A 23,705-nucleotide genomic window follows, 5' to 3' on the forward strand; every position below is an offset into this window, starting at 1 on the left:
CGTCATGCTGTGATGACGACATCATGTTTAGCACTAGTATACGTCTTAAAGATCTCGTCATATAAATTGATTCATATCACATTTTCGTCGATCATAAATGTGGTCGGCCAATTTTCATCAACAACTTTATTTTTTACATTATTTGTCTACCGGATTGTACGAAGACAGTATCAAGATTTGGCCCGTGGATTTTTGTGCACCTTTGACATTTTTATGTCAGGTCACACCTTTAATAGAGGTAACTTCGAAAATGTTTCATCCATAAGTCACAATGGCTACGAAATTGACATTAGGAAATACGCCAAAAGTGAATTATTGCAAATCGCTGCCAAACACGTGCTGAGCGATAGTCTGCCAAAGTAGAATAACATTTTATTGCATACTATTAGCAGGTTTGCCAATCGATTCAGCCAGTATATTCTTAGTAGCGTATACTTCCCATTTGTTCTGGATAATCTAAAAAAATCCCATATCGATTTGCAATTTAAACCTAGTCCAATTAATTATTTCAATTGTATATATTATATCAATAGCGTAATTGTGATCAGTGAAGTGAAGCATGAGAAAATAAAGGTGAGAAAACATGGAGAAAAGGGTAAAAATGCATTAGCGTTTTGTTTTATACCTTTACATTAGATGTTTCCTTTGATTTAAAAAAAGTCCTCAATGATACATAGGCCTACATTTTCTTTTACCGAAGAAATGTCAGTAGCTTTGCAGAAGAAAAACAAAACATTGAATATAAGAACATTATGCACTTCAGTTAAAGACATTTGTTCCGTTCCAACAATACCTAGCGCTAGTAGATTCTTAGTATGAATTGGAAGAGATTTATCAAACAAAATAGAGGGGGTCATAATTCAATCAGTTTTATTGTGGCTTCGAAACAGTCATCTCTGGCAATATCTAGTTACCCAAAAGCGATGGTATCGACGTCTACTGGCATGTCGTGTGCTGAAAACATTCACTTTTTGATATCTTCGCGACGTGCGCTGCTGGCTGCGCAAAATGTAAATGGAATTAGCTTTCTTATTTTGGTGCTTTCAGCTTTGCAACAAAAGTAGATTGCTTACTTCAGTATCAGATATTAAAGGAAGTGTAAAAGGTGAAAGGAAAGTTATTTTGAGCGACGACAAGCAACGTAGTATTTTTGAGAAAAAAAAATCTGCAGTGCGAAGTTCCATAGACGAAAAATTGGCCGAACTTTAAAGATTATCACAGAAGTTGCGAATTAACACTAGCAATGCTTACGATAAGAGTTCACGTAACCGAGGTACCTTATTAGGATCAGACGAAAATTTACAAGTCATCTTTAACTATCTGACCAAACTTGGTCTTTCTATCCAATCATTCTCCTCTCACTCTCCAATAGACACTAAGTGACGGAAACGACTCAGAAGGCGACAGCAGCCGCGAAACTGGCCAGGGTTCTTGGGAAGAAAACGTGCACTCTCCAGACGAATCTGAAACAAACAGCTAAGGAAGCACGTTGATATTCGCGGAGTTGGTTTCTTGAAAGGACCATAAAAACGAAGGACACATGCAAGAGGAAGAAGAGAACAATCTCAGAGAGCGAATTCAATGCTGCAGAGGGAAACTGACTAAGGCTCAACGTCATACAAAGAGTCACAGAGTTCTTAGACATTGATGTGCAAGCCACCGAAGGGTTGGCGGGTGGGGCGAAGAAGTAAAGAAAGGAAGTAAGGGAAGGAAGAGGATGAGAACATGGACCAGAACGAAAGGACGCTAACAGAAAGACATAGAAGCAACATTTGAATCAGGAAAGAAAGCTAGAAGGGACAAGAATGACAACGAAGGGAGGACGGGACGTATAGCACTGTATAGTAACGTTCTGGCCGTCCACGTTCTGGACGACGACACAGCCAAGATTCAGAGAGCCTCAGTGAGCTGAGCTGAAATACAGTCCACGACTGTCCACCCCGTTATAACGAAGTCCTCTGGACAGGTAGTTTTCTCCCGTTATATCGAAATGTCTTTGTAACCGAACAAATAAACAATACAACAAATAGAACGGATAATGTTTCATATAGTCAATTGATTGACATGTATTTATAATTCAATTATGATACATTTCGTGGCTAGACGGTTTCACATGCTTTGCTGAAGAATTTGTATTTGAGCTGCCTATATTGCATGTATATAGAAAAAGGTGTGGTTGTTTATAAATCACGAATATTGTGTGTACAGTATATATTAAAGAATGTTCACCATACGGACATTCCTTCATAGTTCTTGGAAAGTGCATACAAGGTGTCTTGCAATGGGACTCTTCATTATCATTATATAGCTCATAGGATGTTATCGCCTTTTGTCTTCTTCCTCGTTATGTATTATTTTGATGGAGACTCATTGCGTTGTGAAATGCCATAGATATTCCTTGTTTAGGACGAGCTTCCAGTCCTGCTTCTTGATTAGATTCGCTATTTTGTGACTGGATGAACACTCTTATGATGAGACAGTGAATTTGACTCAAATCGAATGAACCCAGTCAAATCTACATGATTCACGGAACTGTACACTCCCATAGTAGGACCTACAGTAATATCATGCATGCATCGTGCAGTCTGCTTGAGCAGTGGGATTGGGGTTACATCCTGATCGAGAAATGATATTGGGTTGGTACTTTTGAGTTTAGGCCTCAATCGATTAATGAAGTTAGGTTTGCATTCTGCTCGAGAAGAGAAGTTGGGTTTGAGCCTTGCTCGCCAAGTAAAATTTGATTTAGTCCCTGCTCGAGCAGTGCATTTTTGATTGCACCTTGCTCGACGGGAAGTCAGATAAGGTTGGCAAGGTGCCTGGGTAGTAGGCTTCCTTTTATACTCATTCTAATCAGTGAACCTATGTTCCATTTCAATTCGAGTCACATCCGACTCGCCCACTTCCTTCATCAAATATCTGGATGATATTCTTCTCGTCATTTTTTTTTTTCTGGAACCCGTTCAATCATGAAAAATAAAATACACAATCTCAGTGATATTTCAGTATTGCAGTTTCGGTACACCACTCCTATGAAAAAATGTAATACATGCTGAGTCATTATGCGTTGTTGAATTAAATAATTTGAGGTCGATGTTTATGGAATTTAGCGTTGCTGTTAGTAGTGCTTTGATTGGTCAAAAATGTAGAGGGAATGAATATAGGTGTAAATGTTTTCATATGCGTGTGTATGCTTGTTATTTCATAATGTCATTTAATCGAGAGAGCCTGTATGGGACTCTTATCACATGCGAAATTTACAGTGTGTGTTATTTTGTTGCTACAATCGCATTCCCGAATGTAGCGTTGTCTCTCTTCAATATATGTCCGAAATTCCCTCATTTTCTTTTTTTTTCTGCACATTCAAACACACACTGCAAAGCTACAGCTGTATTTCCCGATGAGCATTTTGCAGGTCACTGTCTCCATGTACAGTAGTTAACTCCCTCCCTCTCTCTCTCTCTCTCTCTCTCTGTTGCCTTTGTATGCTAATGTTGTCTCTTATAGTCCTATTTACATTTTTTATGTTTAGATTACATTTTTTTCTCCAAATAGGGCTTTCGAAATCAAAGTATATTCAATATTGACTTACTTATTCAAAAGGACTAACATTATAGCAAGGGCTGTCTGCTCAGTAGGTCCATCCATTTTTTATACAGGTATACGTATCGGTTCTCCTGGGTGATTTATTACAATGTTTTGTTATGTCAATAATGCATCATAATTTCTCGCTATTGTTTTACAAAGTTTTTTTTTTTTTATTAACCCATTCCGTACTCATGTCTGAAATGCCCGTTAAATTAGTACACAGGCCACCAGGTTCCCATATGAAATGGGTTAATTTGCGCTTATAATATGAAATGTATATGTTATGCCTTAATTTGAATAAATTTCCACTGGATTGAATTGGATCTTTAAGAACTTGTATCAATATACATATGTGTGAATAAATGTATATATATATATATATATATATATATATATATATAGGGATACATATCAATGTATAGCGTAAAATGGAGAAGATTATTAACTTTGATTATGATCTTTTCTCATTGCAATCTGATTTTTTTTTTCATTTCCATAAAATTAATATTAATGTTAATTAATAATTGTTTCGCAACATTATGGACGACACATTCAGCATACATTTAAATAATTCCAAGATTTTCAAAGTAATCAATCTTTCGTTGATTCATTTTCATTGCAATAGATTAGTACATTTGTCTTTATAGATGTTGGTCAACACCGATTATTCCGTGTACATCAGTTTATAGTAACAGAGGCGATAAAAGCATGAGACATACAGATGTCTGCAATGTTATGCCTGGGCCTACCCCTATTTTTATTTCAATTCAATTAAATTCCAAGTTTATTTCATTTCTAGACAAAACATATGTTTCACTGAGAATTAGGTTAACAGATAAATACATTTACTATCATTGACGCGAACAAACATGAAACAAGACTGTAGACAACAAAACAACTTCTGAAGAAATGGCTGTACGGGGCAAAACGGAATGGACAAGACTAACAAACAGAAGACAAAAAAGCGAACAAAAACGCACAATGGAGACTGCGATCTTCGGCAGAAGCATGTCAAAACTATTTGATTCATAATTATCCTACCCGCCAAAGTGACGCATTTCACCTTCCACGTACTCGAACAATTTTCGCTAAAAAACGATAATGTATACGGGTCCTAGATATTGAAATGACCTCTCCCCCGAAATAACAAGCTGCTTGTCTTTATATTCCTTTAAACGCAAATTAAAAGAGTCTTTATTGAGTGCATATCTTGCAGAAACTGAATAAATGTAACGTCTTATGTAATATTGTGGTATGTTATTGTCCGATCAAACATTCTTGTCAACACGACGCAGATTCCATTTTAGGTCTTGCTGTCAGGCTCTCCGAATTCATCATTATCAATTCCACATTCTACTTCGCTTCCCTCTCCTCCTCTTTCCCTCTTTCTCTCTCTCTAGCTTTCTATACAAAGCTTGACGGCGGACACCAAATGGCTTGATAGCTGTACATGTTACTTCTTGTGTCTTACTGATCATATCCTCACGACAGCTTTAATGCAACAACAGTTTATAGTGTACATTATGTATATACCTAAGTAGGCTTCATGATTATGCAAATCATGTTGTCCTCCTGAAACCAATGATATATCGGTCACAGTAATAGTTCACATTTTAGTTTTTTTTTTTTTTTTTTTGTTTCTTATTTGGCACTCTTACATCATCTGGTCTTATCTACTATCCGTTCTCCGTTTCTTTTTCACAAACACTGATTACTCGGGGCTTACAGCCAAACAAACTTGCTTTCATGTAGGTCCCGCCATACTTTTCTTTGATCAACCCCATCTCGATTTCGAATTTGACCAGTTATTACATACTGTGTTATCACCATGTATATTGTTGTGTTTTGCACATTGTTTACAAGGTGAAAGAACTTGTTTGATTTCTGTTATAATGTCCACAAATGAGAAGTATGGAAATAGAATGAATTGAATTGAATTGAATTGAAAGAGAATCAGATGATAGTTATGTAGAAAAAAAAAGTGATATTGTAGCGCCTGAAAAGAGACAAACAAGGAAATAGTGGGACGAATGAACAGGAGTGACAGATGGAAATTCAACTCCTAGACGCTTCTGTCAATAGCATAGATGAAAACAAACATCCAAAAGATTACAATTAATTCTTCAAAGAGGAGAAGAAGTGAGTAAGTCATTATGTGAGAAAAAAGACCTAGTGGCTAGTTTAGTACTGTAGAGTCATGTTACGATTGCAATAGAAAAGACTTCAGTCTCCTCCTGAAAGAATATATGGATGGGGCATTATTTATACAATGATTCAAATAATTCAAATACTTGGGCCTACATAAATAGGTGTATTTTAGCAAGGATCGTTCGTAAAAGGGTTAGAAAAAATTCATTGGAACGCCTAGGGGGATATTGATGGAATTATTGATTTTGAGGAACATAGAATAAAAAGTAGATAGAAGAAAATTTTGATATACGTGTACATAAATTGCCCTAAATTGTGTAAAAACAAATTTTTAATTCTAAGAGCTTGATAGAGGAAAACAATGTATTTGTACGAGAACGTAGAGGGGAATGACAGACGCGGAGAGCTTCCTTTTGCAAGAGGGACACTGTTTCAAGTAAATTCTGATGCATGTTGCCCCAACCTGAAACTCCATAATTCGAATGAGGCAATATTAACGACGAATATAACATAAGTAATGATTTTTGTGGAGTATGAAATTTCCATCTATTTATAACGCCTATATTACGCGATATTATGTTACAAACATTATCAACATGTGATTTCCAGGAAAGTTTATCATCCACAATGACCCCAAAGAATTTAATATTTGATACTCTTTGTAGATGGAATCATCTAAAAATATATTTGTGTTTAACCTATCAACATTATTACTAAAAATCATATATTTCGTTTTTTTAGCATTGAGTGATAACTTATTTGCTCTGACCCAGTTTGGCACTTTATTCAATTCAATATTGATCTTGTGAACGAGAAAATCAATATCATTATGGGTAAGAAATACATTTGTATCATCTGCAAAATGAATAAAAGAGAGGTCATCAGATACGCGACAAAAAATCAGTTCTATAAATAATGAACAATAACGGCCCTAAAAGCCACATTTAACTTCTCTGATAACTGACTAATTGTTTTTAATTGTAACAATTTTTTTTCTATCTTCTAATGTAAATAACTCTTGAACCATTCCAAGGCCTTTCCATGTATTCCGTAATGCGATAATGCGATAATGCGATAATTTTATGATGTAAAATGCTATGATTGACGGTGTCGAAGGCCTTGGAGAAGTTCAAGAAAATACTAACAAAATGCGAGTGATTATCAGTTGCATGAACTACTGTATCAACGAAATGTAAAAGAGCATGCAAAGCACTATGCTTCTCATTTTCATGCCAATGTTTATACAATGATAGACTTGTGATGGCACTATAAAAGCATCGGTTTGATACCTAACATTGTCATACTAAAAATCATTGTCTCATCTCCATAACAAAATTAATGTGAGGATAAGCCAAATCTCCTTTAAAGGCTGTCCAGACATTATTCGAACTAGGACATAAGCCATCAATATTGAGCACAAATCATTTCCTTTAAATAACAACATTCAATGCACTACATTACAATGTTCCAAGCGAGATTTTTTTTCATAAAAACAATGAAAATTATACTAATCAAATGATTAAGAACAGCCAGAACAAGGGATATCTCCACATTTTCTACTGTTATGCGAGTGAGGTTAAACCGAAATTAACTTTAATTGGTAGATGATAACTAAATGCAATTGGTACTTTAAAAAAATCATACCAAAGTGTCATCAGTACGTCATTTACTTATCAACAAAAACGCTACACATTTTTAAGGCAATAAATATTTCTGCTTACACCTGCACATACTCTAGGATGGAACTCGAACTTACGACCTCCTGGTCGATAGAAAGGCGTCATATTCCATGCGTGGATAGTTTTCATGCGTGTTTTGGCTTAGAAAAAAAAAAAGATGACATAGCCGAGTTGCACCTATTTTGATTACTTTACTTCAATAAAAGGTGCATTCATATCAGGGGCTTCATATTCGGTTTGTTTAAACAATAATGAATAAAAGGAAATCAGTAATATGATGTAATTTCAGCAGTGTGTCGTTATTAAAGCGTCATCTGGTAATGGTACAGTGAAGATCGTTGTCATCCGGCTTTTTATTCCCGTCCCCAAATGTTGTTTCCATCTGTGAAACAGAAAGCGTCATCTGTGAAACAGAAATTAAAGAGTTGTGAGGTAAATGTTTTCATGAGAGGCAGACAGTCATGTTTAGCTACAACCTGGCATTATATACCGTGAAAATATATTTAGTCATTTCAATATCTGTTCCAGCAGATTCTATTAGTTTGTGATTACTTTCGTGGTTTGTTCACATCGCTGAATTCGTAAAGAGCGTTGACGACCACTTTGTCATCCTCGGCAAAGAAGTCGTAATCGTACAGGTGAAGATCGATGTCATCCAACTTTTTATCCTCATCTCCAAATGAAGAGTTTGTTCGCAAAAACCGATAAGTCCATATTTGCCAAACGGAGATATTTGCGATTAAAGGTCAAGAAAAACAAAGAGAATAATAAGAAAAAGTTTGCTTCTTTCGACCATAACTTTACAAATGTACCTTTATAATTATGTAGTGATCAAGATATCCTTTGAAAGGTATTATTTTGTACTTTATGACAGAGACCGTGCTTCAAAATCTTCAAAAATGGACTTATCGGTTTTTGTGAACAAACTCTTCAAATAATGTTTCCTTTGATTGATCTGGGATTTTTTCGTAGACCTGAGGGTGCTGCAGAGATGTACGATTCTCTTAGCAATCTGGGAGCGCAGCTGCTCCGGATGAATGAGCAGAGATCATTTGGTAGACGTCGTGAGAATACTGAAGAGATGTCCCCTTCCCTGCGTCATCCCAGAGTGCTGCTCCTGGTGAATGACCGGCGACCGTTTCGTAGAAGTGACCTTGCTGAGGAGATCCACTCGTCGCTCCACCACACGTTTCGTTTTGCAAGTGTGTTTAAGGATCCTGCGCCTGCTGATTACACAAAGAACGATCACGAGAACGGATATCACGCTGCCGATGATGATGCCAGTTGTTGAAGTAGGGGGGTGGGGAGGATGGCATGACATCCGTAAATGAAGAATAAGGTGGGAACGGCGAAGTAGACGGAAACGGCTTTGCTGATGGTGACGGAAGTATACCACACAAGATTGGAGTGACATTCGAAAAGGGTTCAAGTTTAATGTTCAGTGAATGAAATGTCTGAAAGTGTTATTCCAGTTGGTACGTAAATCAGCCACCAGACATTTTCACTTTGACTTTTGGATGCAGGGTAAGAGGATTAACTTCCCAATCATACCTGTCACCACGTAGCCTAGTGGTGTTACAGCTTACGTTGTTGTCTTTTAGGTTTTTTGTGGCCTAATGGGCGTGCATTAAAGAAACAAGTGCACCTAAACACGGGAACATGAAACGTTGTCGTCTTGTTATAATAACCGGGGGGCCAAAAGCTAAACACAGAGGTCGAGTTGCACTCTCTCTACAAACTAAGTAGACCATGCTTATTTTCAAGTTTTTATTATACCAAACAACATTCCACTGGTCTACCTCAAAAAATTTGTTGCGAAAGCCTCCAAATCCAAGATGGCGTCCAAGATGGCCGCCATATTTACTGAATTTGTTATTTGAAAGATAGAATTTGATTGAAAGATCAGATTTCAACAAATGTGATGTCATATGAAAGAGAATAAAATTTTCTACAAGTTGATACCATTTTTGTGGGTTATTGTGATAAGTGGATTGAGATTTCAAGGAAAAAACACTCATTTTTTGATATTTTTCTGAAAAAAGGAAAATCATGTAAATGCTTGATTCAGCATAAATCCGAGAAAGACTGAAGGATTATCTTGAAACGTTTCAAGAATCTTGTTTGACATATAATTAATATTTGGAGAAAATTAGGGGTCAGTACCATTTTTGGTTCAGGAGTTATAATGTCTCAAACTTGAAAACTCACTATGTAAAAATGGCCACTTTAGTTGTGACAATACCTTGTTGGTCGTAAAAAGAGCCTGCGCGCGCCAAGACTACTACACGCACCACTGACACTGGCGCTTGTAGCAGTGCCAGTGGTGCGTGTAGTAGTCTTGGCAAACGTAGACATTTTCTTTGACAAACAAGGGTTTGTGCCTGCAATCTAACTTTTCATACCAAGTGGTAGCTCAGGTGACGCTGATTGCTATTATTTCAAAGTAGATTGTTCTGAAGCAGATGAGATGAAGCAAAAATATCTTTCAAATAGAGGTAGAAGCTTGAAACAACCTCGCTATAGAAAGTTTAAAACAAAATCTGGATCAATCACTCAAAAAATTCAAGATTGCAGGCCATCAAAGCTGACATAGTTTATAGAGCCAAAGTAAATGTATTATTTCGTTTTTGATACAATTTTGTCTGTTGTGCTATCTTAAACCGTCTTAGGTTTTTATGGACACATTTTTAGAACCAGTGATATTCTACTCTCCGAAAAAGAAAAAAAAAAAAACCAAATCGAGTGGAAGCTTTTGCTTTTGATGTGAGGAGTGAATAACAAGAAAACGGTGGATTTAGAGTGAAATTGGAGTGACTTTTGAGTGAAAATGTTCATTTTCACTCATTTTAGAGTGACCTTAATAGGCAGGGCTCCACACTAACTTTTATTTTTGGTGGCCCAAAGGCAAATATCCGATCTTTTTTGGTGGCCCGATCAGGCCACCTATGTTCTTCATTTCTGACATTTTGGTGGCCCGACGTGCGTTTTTGGTGGCCCCGGGCCACCGGACCACCGTTAGTGTCGAGCCCTGCCTTAGGGATCACTTGTCACTCTTCGAGTGACCCCCGAGGTCACTCTAGAATGAATGAAAATGAACATTTTTCACTCTCGAGTGATCCTGATATCTAATATAGGAAAGCATCTACCAATGGCATAAGCTCAGATCAATAATTGTGACACTATAACCCACATGAAATCAGCCTCAAAACAATGTAAGAAAAATCTGGTAACAGAAAATACAGTTTCAGCATGCTTATTTGTAAATGTGAATACTATACAGCACGAATAATCAATTTGGACAATTTTATTCGAACAATATACTGAAAGTAATTTCGCACAACACATTTCGCAAAACAAAGTTGAGAAATTGCCGCCATGTCGGATTTTTTTTTTTTTTTTTGGGGGGGGGGGGGGTTCGGATCAGAAGGGCTTTCAAGGACATCTACGGATCAGACATTATTACACATATACCATCATCATTCAGGCGTTTCTACAACAGCAGAGTAACATACAAGTAAAAAAAAACATATCTTTGATACAAAAGCATTTCTTTTTTATCAAAGATTGGGCCTTACCCTAACACTGGAATGAGCTCCACCCCCCCCCCCCCCCCCCAAAAAAAAAAGACCCTCAATATGGTTTACACTAGCACAATATCGTTCGGATGTATAGGAACATGTAATAGACAGCAATATAAGAAGATTAAAAAAATATATCAAATTATAAGTTTTAAGTTGAGATTTAACTTTGACGCAACACACTAAAGGTATTCTACCATTGGGAGAGATATCACATTCGATTTATATGTGCAGGTTAGTTGTATTACAAAACATTCTACCATGTAAAAAAATTATAATAAAGCCTAAAACATACGGAGATATCACCATTGCTTTTCAAGAAACCATAGCCATAACTGTTGACAATTTAGTATATAAAAAAAAAACATTCTTATCAGATCTATTTAGTATATCTAACAATATTTAGCATTAATTATACTGATTTCAGTTTGTACATTAGTTGTTCTATCCCTAACTCACAGTTTAGAACTAGTTTGAGGAATTAAGTAAAGCTGGGTTTTTGTTTTACGTGCACTAATGGTAAATAATGCCTTGAACGACAACCTCGATTAATTACCGCCATCTTGAATTTTGTGTGGATACTATTTTTATCGCTAAATATTACACATTGGCAAAATTTGTGCCAAATTCCAAGCTCCTATCTCTTTTTGGAAAATACTTTCTGTTCAATTTTATCTGCCTCAGAACAATCTACTATGATGAAATGCTACAGTAATAGCGATCAGCGTCACCTACCACTTGGCATGAAAAGTTAGTTTGCAGGTACTTGCAAGTCACTAGACCGTTACAGTATTGCATGTGACCATGTAAACACATTGTATGCAAAATTTATAATGCTTAAATGTAATTTTTTCAAGTTTTAGACGTTAACTTGTCAATAGTGTATGATATTGCCTGTAATTCCAGAAATATGAATTATGTCTCAATCTCAGTAAATCTCAATCTCAATCGCAGGTTTCAAAATAATTCTTCAGTTCTTCTTTGATAAATACTAAATCATGCATTTTCACATTTCTTCCTTTTTTCAAAACAATATAAAAATATGAATTCCCCCCCCCCCAATTTATCACAATACACAGCTAAAGTGGTATCAAGTTTTAGGAAGTTTTACTCTCCTTCATATGACATCAAATGTGTTGCAATCCAATGTCTCTATCAAATTTTATGTTTGAAATGTTAACTTCAATAAAAATGGCGGCCCTATTGGACCGCATTTGTACTTTGGAGGTTTTTGCGACAAATCTATTGAGGTGTACTTACGGAACATTGCTTAGTATGCTTAATATATATTATGTATGGTCTTCTTTATAGAGAGAGTGGAACTCGAAAAGTAAGCACGATCTTGGATTTGACCCTCTGTGACGTCTTTGGGAACAGATGCGTGTAAATGCATATTATGTAAAATGGGATTTCAAGTTTGAGACATTATAACTCCTGAACCAAATACAATACTGACCTCTAATTTTCTCCAAATATTGATTATATGGGAAAGATGTTAATTTCTGCATATATCTTCAGAGCCTCTTTTCTCAGTTTACACTTTTCCTGAGTTTGTGCTTTCTTTCCAATATTTGGATAGGTTAGGAGAGTCCATTTGATTTGAGTTATACATCATTTTAAAGCTTAAAGTCTGCTCTTTCAGAATATGGTCTTAACTAAAAATTCACGTCTGGCGACTTTTTGTTTGTTTTGAGGTGCAGGGTCATTATCTATCTATATATATATATATATTATATATATATATATATATATATATATATATATATAGAGAGAGAGAGAGAGAGAAGTCTGCTCTGTCCGACGACTTTTTGTTTGTTTTGGGTGGAAGGTCACATATGATATGACCATGTGTATACATTTGAGTCAAGATTTCTTTTTCTTCAATCAAAGCACATGATTGTATTTATTTTGTATTCTTGTTTTATTGTCAATAATTTTGTAATCTCATCACTGAGAAAGTGGAGATATGAAATAAATTTGAACTTGAACTTGAACTCGCATGTCTTTGCTGAAAACATTCACTTCTCTAGATCTTCGTGACATGCGCTGTTGCCCGCACAAAATGTAAATGGAATTAGCCTTCTTATTTTGGTGCTTCCATAATTGACCGAAATTAGGTTGCTAACTTCAGTTTCAGATATTATAGGCAGTGTAAACAGTGAAGGGTAAGTTATTTTGAGTGACGACATGCAGTACTGCATATTTGCGTAAATTGTGCAGTGCGAAGGTCATGGACAGGCGAAAAATTGGCTGGACTTTAAAGATAATATCGCTTAAGCTGCGAATTAACACTGTCAATACAGAAGTTCACGTATGTGAAGTATACACCTTATTTGTATCAGATGAACATTCATAAGTCATCTATAACTACAGAATCTGACAAAACTTTTATTCAATCTCCTCTCACTCTCCAATAGACACTCAGTGACGGAAACGGCTCAGAAGGCGACAGCAGCCGAGAAACTGGCCAGGGGTTTTCGCAAGAAGTCGTGCACTCTCCAAATGAAACGAACAGCTAAGGAAGCATGTTCCTTTTCGCGGAGTTGGTTTCTTGATAGGACCAGACAAACGATGGACACATGCAAGAGGAGGAAGAACAGAAGCCCAGAGAGCGAATTCAATGCTGCAGAAGGAAACTTACTCAGGCTAAACGTCATAAAGAAGAGTCACAGAGTTCATAGATCTTGATAAACAAGAACCGAAGGGGGATGGGGTGGGACAAAGAAGTGAAGAAAGGAAGTGAGGGAGGGAAGAGGATGAGAACATGGACCAGAACGAAAGGACGCTAGCAGAAAGACATAGAAGCAACATTCGAATTGGAAAAGAACAGGCAAGAAGGGACAAGAATCAGTATGAAGGGAGGACGGGACGTATAGCACTGTATAGTGAAACATCGGAGAAAAACTAATTCCTGAGAGAAACCCACGTGCTGGACGAAGCCACAACCAAGATTCAGAGAGCCTCAGTGAGCTGAGCTGAAATACAGTCGACCCCGTTAAAACGAAGCCCTCGGGACAGGCAGATTTCCCCCCTTATATCGAAATGTCTTTTTAACCGAACAAACAATACAAAAAAAATATATATAGCGGATAATGTAGGGGCCTGAATTTTGCACTGAATTGTAACTGGAGTTTCATATTACAATGTTTGTTGTAACAGAAGTGCATTGTCGAAATAATAGAGAGCTCTATTAATTTACTAGCGGCATGTCCCAGTGTAGTGATGAAAGTTGAAAAAAGAAACATTTAGAAAACGCTCACAAACTGACATACCACAGATACTATATGAGTCACTGCTTCAACATTGTGACAGTAACTTGCGAAGATGCTCTTTTTATATACTGAATGATTTTCCTTTACTTTACTTTTTGAGTTTGCTGGTGTATGGTGGGTTAGTATCAGCGATCAAGTCAAGATAGCGTCCGTCCAATACCCTATACAAAAATAATACATGCATGATTCCAATAAAAAATCCATGTCAGATTCAGGCTTTATAATATTCAGTTCGTACGTTCAAGAACAAGAGGTTATTTCTGCAACTGTACGAGTCAGAGTTCTAGTGTTGGCAACAGTTGGGAGTGAAAATTGAAAGATGCGGGGTTGAAAGCTTTGTATGAAAACGTAAACAATCATCTCTTTGCTACCACCAGGTGTGTTGGGGACTGCAGAATATCCATTTTCTCGGATTCTTTTACAGTTTTACCGATATACTTCCAATGGACATTGCTTCTTATCCGATTAATAATATTCCTTCTTCGGATCACGCAAGTTTGTTACATCACTGGATTCGTAGAGTGGGTTGACGACCGGCCACTTCGTCGTCCTTGGCGAAAAAGTCGTAGTCGTACAAGTGAAGATCGATGTCATCAAGCTCTTTATCCTCGTCCCCAAATGATGTTTCCTGCGATTGATGCGGGATTCTTTCGTAAAGGTGAGGGTACTGTACTGATTTACACTTCTCTGTGTCATCCAGGAATGCTGCTCCCGGTGAATGAGCATGAGCAGGGATTGTTTCGTAGGGGTGACCCTGTTGATTAACAGATCCACTCGCCGCTGCTCCATTGCCCACTGGACTTCTTTGGTTCCTACCACCTTTGATTCGGCATGCGTGTTTCATGATCTTGTGTCTGCTAATCAAGCAAACAAGGACCACTAAGATGAATATCACGCTACCGATGATGACTCCAATTCAAGTAGAGGGAACTGGCGAAGAACCAGGAAAAGGCGAAGTAGCCAGAAATTGCGAATTAGCGGGAAATGACGAAGTACCCGGATTTGGGGATGTGTATGGAAATGGCGATGGTGGTAATGATAATGGAAGTATATCACACCAGATTGGAGTGGCGTTCGAAAAGGGATCAAGTGTAATTTCTAATGAACGATATGTCGAAAACTCTTGTCTCATTGAAACCGTAAATGATCCAGCAGACAAATTCATGTTTACTAACTGATGCAGACTAATTGTCCAGTCATACTCTTCACTTTGTAACCCTGTGATGTTACAATTTACGGTGTTGACTTCCAGGTGTTGGTGGCCTGATGGGTGTGCATCAAAGAAACAAGACTAGTGCATTCAAACACACGAACATGAAACGTTTTCGTCGTTACATATCCCTTGCATTTCGATGATATTGAACATGTCGTCGGCGTTTTCACGAACCGACGCTATTTCGATTTTGGTCAAAATTTTCAAAATCGAGATATTGGTACCAAATGAAAGTGCTTTCAAAACTCTACCAAATCCCAAAATTTTAGATCACAAAATTAATTATTCTTAATTTTATCAAAGAAAGAAAAAAACGACGGTACTCGAAATATCGAGAAATTGAGAAAAAGGGGTTTCACGAACCGACGCAGTAAAGATACGCCGGTTCGTGAAACCCGAATTGCTAGGGTGAAGAGCAATGCGGGTTTTACGAACCGTCGCAGTTGCATTATTTTGAGCTTTGTTCAACTTACTGGCCTAGAATTAGGTTTTGGCCCTAATCCAGATCTCAGAGTGAGAACCAAACCATCTGAAAGATGAATGACGACCTAAGCCAGCCCACTGTCCACGAGTGAAGTGAATGGTAAGCTATAATCCTATTAAAATCATGCTCAAAATAACAGTTTCAGTTGGACTACCATAACCATTAATTGCGGTAGAGTGTAGTCCCATGTATTCAATCGCGTGATGCTTATGAAGCCTAGTCTGTAAACGCCATCCAATTTCAAATTAGATCCCAAATCATATTATTTATAGTTTCTTTTCAACTTATGTCGTTACTTCTGAGACTACTGAGTACTGTAGACGTAGTCGTAACGTCTGTGTGCAAGACATGCAAGATGTCAAAGTCTCGAAGACACTCATGGCTATGCCTTGACTTGAGTTGAAAATGAAATCATGAGATTGACAAAGTAGGCCTACTAAACTAAAAAGACAAGTAAAAAGTCTAAAAGTAAAACTCAAAGGAAGAGTAAAGAATAAAGTTAGACATGTTAGACTTTAACTTTCAAGTTTAACTATTAAGTCTAAGTTAAGACTTTACTTGTACATAATGCCAGTTACTAAAACTAAGATCAGCTGAAGTCTAAGACCAAGTCAAATTAACACAGAGTCTATAGTCTAGCTCTAGATCTACATCTAGACTAGTGGTAATAGTAGGTAGAGTCCACCCATTTTTCCCCCAATTTTTACTGGTCCATTCCTGAAAAAGTTACTGGTCAGTGTCCAACAGTAATTTTTCCTGGTCAGGGACCGTCGGACCAGTGCCAGTGTGCAGCGTTGGTGTAGATGTCATCTATGACAGTATGTGGTCTCGTGATACTACATAAACACTACGAGTAGTACTCTACAGGTTAGGTGGCTTTCCTGTACAGTGCAGTGTTATAGTATACTTGTGAATTCAGCCCTAGTACCGTACTGTGTGTAGATATGTGACATTATGTCTAACGTTAGTTCGAGTGGAGTACCTTTGAAGCACAGCGGTGGGGCTTTTTTTCCCTAAAACTTGTGAATGCGGCCCAACCAAATGGCGTTTACATATTCACGCGTGATTGATAGTGATACAGTAGCGCTGTCGATTTCCACAGCATCCGTACATAATCTTTTGTCCTTTCTTCTTTCCTTTTTTCCCTTTGTTCTTTCACCCTTTTTATTCTTGGAATCGAAGGACTTCTAAGAAATGTCCCTCGACTGATTTTACCAGGACTCTTGAGTCCTGGTAAACCTAACCTAACCGAGTAACCGTTAACATTTGTTAGGCCTAACATAACAGTAACACTGACTTAGCCCTGTATTGACTTTGTCTTTGGCCGACTTACTGAGATGGCGAGTCTAACTCTTTAACGTTAGTCTAAACGTAGTCGTTAGATCTGTCAGTGTCAGTGTCACCGGTTATTGTATATGGTGCCATCTCTAACGTACGTTAACAAGTTGATGTTAGTTATCTATGTCAACTTACTGAGTCAGTAATAGTGGTACTGTCATCCTGTTGGATATCGCCGCAATATCATCCGTGACGTGTTAATTTCGTGTCACAAAGACAAAAGTTGCCAAGATCTAATAGTATTAGACAGGGCCGGCGCAGCCGTGGGGGCCGTGGGGGCTCGGGCCCCCACACTTTTTGTGCACCATACAAAGGAATACATAAGGTGTCATCACTTTGTTAGCTCATGAAACCCGGAAGTGGGCCCCCACACTTTTGAAAACACTGCGCCGTTCCTGTCAGATGTCTAGATCTAGATGTAGTCTAGATCTATAATATAAATTTTGTGAACCACTGGTAACTTAAAAGTGAAAGGTCTAGACTTCACTTAGTCTATAATTAGACCAGACATTCATGAGGCAAAGGCCTATTTAGTAGATCTATTCTTATTCTATTTTAACGTCAATTCCTACTAACTCGCCACGTGTTATTCCTAAGGCCAAGGACTTCCGGGTTAGTGATTTTTTTTTTCCATAAATACCAAACAGCAGACGTGTTTCATTTGCATTCTTGTGCAGACTTCATGAAAATATGTGCAGTGTCAAAGAAATATGATGCACATGACAATGCCAGTGTTTTATAGGTGAATGGTTAATACCTTTAAAAGCTGAATGATAATGTAGAGTCTAGGTCTAATTAAGATGTTACAGTCTCTGATAAGAAACAGGTTTGATTGTCATAGACTGTTTCCCAAATGCAGGTACATGTAGTAATATTCAGCTATTTCAATGCAATGCCTTGTTTACAAATACATGTAGATTTATATTCATGTGAATGATAATTCAATTTCTACATGAGACATACCAAGTGCTAAACATAATATCTTGCATCAGTAAAATGTGTAAATGAAGAGACAATTTGAATATGCATCAAATACGAACAGCAGCATTTTTTGACATTCTTTGATCCTGCATAGGCCTACCATTTTGTTTTATGTTTAATATAAATAGAGCAAAATAATTTCAACTTCAGTTTTGTTGGCTGTTTTTTTTTCTTCTCAAAATTAAAGTTGTATCTTGTGCCATGATGTTTGATTTTAATCAAAAGTTCTTAATTTCTTTCTTTTCTTTCAGATGACTGGTGCCATGTAGTAGCGAAGAACTGGACTGTCTCAGAAAAGAAAAGGAAAAGTACAGGGTCGTGTACATCACCAACGGATGTGAATACAATGGTAATGTAGAGTCTAGGTCTAATTAAGATGTTAAAGTCTCTGATAATAAACAAGTTTGATTGTCGTAGACTCTTTCCCAAATGCAATTAGTAATATTCAGCTTTTTCAAAGCAATGCCTTGTTTACAAGGACATGCAGATTTATTCATGTGAATAATAATTTAAATTCTACATGAGACTTACTAAGTGCTAGACATAAGATCTTGCATCATTAAAATATGTAAAAGGCGAGACAATTTGAATATGCATCAAAAACAGCAGTATTTTTTTGACATTCTTTGATCCTGTATACCGTTTTGTTTTATGTTTAATACAAATAGAGCAAAATAATTTCAACTACAGTTTAGTTGGCTGATTTCTTTTTCTCAAAATGAAAGTTGTATCTTGTATCATGATGTTTGATTTTAATCGAAAGTTCTTAATTTCTGTCTTTTCTTTCAGATGACTGATGCCATGCAGTAGCGAAGAGCTGGACTGTTTCAGAGAAGAAGAAAAAAGTACAGCATCGTGCTGATCATCAAGGAATGTGAATACAATGGCTTAGGAAAGAAGGCAATCTACAGATAGGATAGAAGGGAGAAATTGGGATGAAGGGCGACAACATAAGGACGGTATATCTACAGTGAAATGTGATTGTAAAGTGGAAACATGAAAGGAGATCCTAAGATTGAAGGTGAAAACAATGCATTCCATTCTGTGATGTCGTAATTACAATTTTGCTACACTTTAATAACACTACAGAGAGACATTTATATCAAGGAAAGCTTCATGTGGATATGGAATGTTAGATTTTTTTAAGTGTTCATTGGTATGTATTTCATGATAATAAATCTTGAAGGTTTTGTGTGGTAATCATAACCTTGTGATAAATCTTGATAGATTTCTAAGTGCACATTGGCAATATTTAGATGATGCTGTAATCAGATTAAGTTCTATTCTCCTTTATTCTTTTATTTATTATTTTGTTGTCTTCAACCCACTTTGAATGTGTCACGTATGATTCTTATAAACATGGGAACATGCACTCCATGTAAATGATAGGACTTATAACAAATTGACATAATTATTCAACCATCACTAGACAGTTCTGTTATAAGATGTTCTTTATCTAACTAAAATTGTAAATTATGATACGTGTATGTTCCCATGCAAACTCACAACAAAATACAGAAATTTGATTTCTTTTAATAATAATTCATTATGTCTCTAAATTTACAATTAAAGAAAGTGATTGCAATAAGGATGTCAAACATCGTATATTAAAATAATAGATTATTCATTTGTCTCCATCCGTAGTAACGCAACTGCAGTGTGCAGTTTGTAGGCTGCTGTGAAAAAAAAAAAAAAAAATCACAGGCAGCCCAAGCAGGATTCGAACCCACGACCTCTGGATTACTAGACCAGCGTCATAACCACTAGACCACCGGAGTGCCCTGGCGCTACCTTTACACATGAATAATTAAGTATAGAAGGGCTTGGGGGCGCTTCGAAGTTTACTGCTCTTATTAAATATGTACATGTCATTTGCAACTCAACTAAAGATGATTAAACACACTGAAATTCTTACTTTAAATGATATTCATAATCTGTTTTTTTTTTCTTTAATAGCTTGGGATGTACACTTTATACACTGTATCGGTCTACATTTCGCCTACAATATGGAATTCTTTACTTCGAGACGTTTGTTTTTAACAAACAAAAAAATTAAGAGTCCTTTAAAGGTACTGTAAAACAGTGGTGTTTGTTTGTTTGTTTGTTTTTTGGTGGGGGGGGGGGAGGGGAGTCAAATTAGCCTTGGCCCCTCTCCGCCGTCTTTTTTTTTTCCTTTAGCTGCATTTTTTTTAGTCATCACATGAAAATTCGTCTGCATCCACCCCGTAGTTTTGCTGATGACCTTTCTTTTTAATTATTTTAGCCACACACAATTTTGGCTGAATTTTCCCACCCCTCTTGTGAATTTGCTAGTACATGTACTAAAACACATTCTCAGAATGTGTTTATAGTACTGGTGGATTAAGGATTCACAGGGAGGGGGGGGGGTCGGCCAAAATTTCTCTTTTCTCATATGTAACAAGCCTTCGGGGCGAAAGGCTGATATTATGGGCTTTCTACACACATTTTTAGATGCTAATTAAGGTTAACATGAGCATGATCATTTATGTTGTGATTAATTTACTTCCTTATATATGTATGACTTCTATTAGAGACTTAATTGGCTTGGCACTCCTTACATCGACCTATTTTAGACACCCATTTCCCTCTCTCGTGCTTTTTCTCTACTGTCCTGTGAATAGTGTAACTACATGTACATGCAGTACCTCTTCTCTTTTGTATGATACACATCAAGTTTTTATCTGAGCATATGGGTGTTGCAGCACTCTCAAGCTTCATGCATATGCAGCAACATCTTTGTGTGGTCATATACATACATGTAGTTATGCTTGATATATTAATTTGAGAATGTTATTCTTTCTCTTGTATATGTTCCGTCCGCACTCTATAGATGTAAATGTACGATGTAAGATTTGGTGTGCATGTTCGAACTGTGTTCCTCTTTTTGTGAACACACAAGAACTGATATAATAATGAACTTGAATTACACATATTCTTGAATCTTGATTCCATCTCCATTTGCCATTAGATATGTATTGATTTATGGAGCTCTTCCACAATTGTTATCCTTCCCATTGTCAGTACTCATCTCTGAATAATTCAAATTTGATATTTTATTGAGGACCTATGTTTTTTCGATTACATAATGTACCTCTTCAATATATTGCTGCAAAAGGCATAATAAAACATGACCATTATTATATATTTAAAATGAAGCTTGAAACTCTGATAGTGTTGATATTCATGTATTTTTAGGAGTTTATCAATTTCGAAGAGTGCATGCAGGATGAGTTTATGTTTTTATATGATCAGGTGCAGCTATCATAGAATCTGTTGAGCAGGAAAGAGAAAGATGGAAAATGAGGAATTATGAGTGAATTCGCATGAGAGCCAAATGACAATAATGACACTGATAAAAATTGTGACAAAGTAAATGTCACAAATATGTGGAATAATAAGAAATAAAGAAATTAATATATTATTTCAGAGAAAGAAATAACAGAGTGCATGCATGAGTATGAAAGATGAGTAAATACAAGTAATTATTACTGACTGGCACGTCTTTTTCCCAAGATTTAGCGGTATCCTTCATCTTAGAACAAACATTCATAATTATTATGAAAGAAGTGAACTGAATTTGAATTAAAAATAATGTGAAAAAATGAAAAAGTAAGTTAATTAAGTAAAAAAAAAAACAGTAAAAAGTAAAAAAATATGAAACACAGTATACCGAATACATGTATTACCAAATGATAGATGTCCAAATGCAAAAGTGTTAAATAATAATATATCCACAAAAAAAAGGGGGGCAAAGAAATCTTTGGAACGATCAACCACAGCTATAATAACAATACATGCGTGTACTAAATGAAGATGAAAACAATGACAACAGGCTCTTTTTAGAACAATTAAGAGAAACTGGCTTGTATTATCATCTTAATTATCACTAAATGTATTGTAATCATCACAACAATCATTACATGACAATTAATTTCAATTAATAAGGTTATTGTTGATAAGCAGGTATAGCCCTAATAGTATTTGTATGTAAACACATACGAAAATGAAATAGCGACGGTTCGTAAATACACGCGTATTGCACGTTACCTATTGTACAGGCCCTACAGCGCGGGTCTCACGAACCGGCGTAATACAACTTACGTCGGTTCGTGAGACCCGCGCTTAAGTACATAACCTATGGTGCGCGCAAGAAACGATGGATTTACGAACCGACGCAGTGAGTTTGAAGACAGAAATATCGTAAATTTTTTGAATTCACACTAAAATTACACTATGGATAGGAAGAGCAACTTCCACTCTCATCACCCTGTCAAAATTTTCACACACAAGACAGGAAAAGTCATTGAAAACGTTGTCTAAAACTTGTGAGATCTTTAAACGCGATTTTCTCAGAACTGCATTTTCGCTCAAAAACGAAATAGCGTCGGTTCGTGAAAACGCCGACGATGTATAGCTACTGGAGTCACTGTATGAGATATGAGTGAAAGATAAGTACAGGGAACCAGTTCCGTTCACATCTTCTACGTATGTGCTGATGGTGTGGTCATTCATCCTTTCTCGCTTTGGCAAGTTTTCGTCTAACCTGGAGTAAAACGCGAAATAGTCGTCGTCCTTGGTATTATCCATTTGGTGTTCTGTTTTGGAAAATCGAAAGCTATCTGTTCCTTCATAGCCATTGCATTCCAACGTCAAATTACCGCCTGCGTTGACAGGTATATTGACAACGTCCCCTCCATTGCACAACATGCAGGCCTGAGAGAACACCAGAGATAATACCACAAGGAGAAAAATATTCCAGTATAACTTGCGGATGACATTAAGGGACTTCATCGTGCCGTTTCATTTCTCTCAGCGACTGATACAAACAAGACCAATACAGTTCAATCTTGGTGAGTAGAATTTTTCTCATCCAAAGAATGTACAGAGCATTAAGTCGAACAATTCATCATGACGCTATAATTCACAGTACGAGAATGTAATACAAATCTTGGAGTATTTCCTGTTTTGTTTCTGTCCGTAGCAATATCACAAAGAAACGCAACAGCAACTATTAGTTATGAGGTCTGTGATAAGATGTCACCGAGTCTTAATCGTGAGCTCCTATTCAGAAGTCCGCTGCGCTCTGTTGCTACTCCTAGATGATTCGTTCACAAAGAGAAATGAGGAAGCGATATCCTAACATTGTGATGAAAGCGTCGAAGGCGTAACTATTGGTTTCAGTGGGTACATCTGCCAGGATCTCCTTCCTTATTAAAAATGTTCAACCCCTGGATTACTGGATTAATCCAACTGCCTTTGGATCTGTAGGCGACTGAAAAGAAACGTACAGACTCTTTGCCAGGTCGAACGTTATCATTTATGAACATGAGTACTTACCATTGAAGAAACAACAGTTGGTTTTGATATGCTCCTTCATTACTGGTGATTGTACTCAGTATGCCTTTC

The 23,705-nt window shown here is 36.8% G+C and overlaps 1 long non-coding RNA gene across 1 annotated transcript; it reads left to right on the plus strand.

Annotated features, from left to right (window-relative positions):
• The first annotated feature begins 15,643 nt into the window (after positions 1-15,643).
• On the plus strand, positions 15,644-19,769 carry LOC139738952 (uncharacterized). The gene is made up of 3 exons (XR_011711485.1): positions 15,644-16,058; positions 18,530-18,627; positions 19,068-19,769. It is a non-coding gene; the product is annotated as an uncharacterized lncRNA (long non-coding RNA).
• The last annotated feature ends 3,936 nt before the right edge of the window (positions 19,770-23,705 follow it).

This window comes from Diadema antillarum, unplaced genomic scaffold, assembly GCF_040938485.1.
Source record: "Diadema antillarum isolate AM-2024a unplaced genomic scaffold, OU_Dant_1.0 seq00000775_RagTag, whole genome shotgun sequence".
In the NCBI taxonomy this organism is placed as follows: Eukaryota; Metazoa; Echinodermata; class Echinoidea; order Diadematoida; family Diadematidae; genus Diadema; species Diadema antillarum.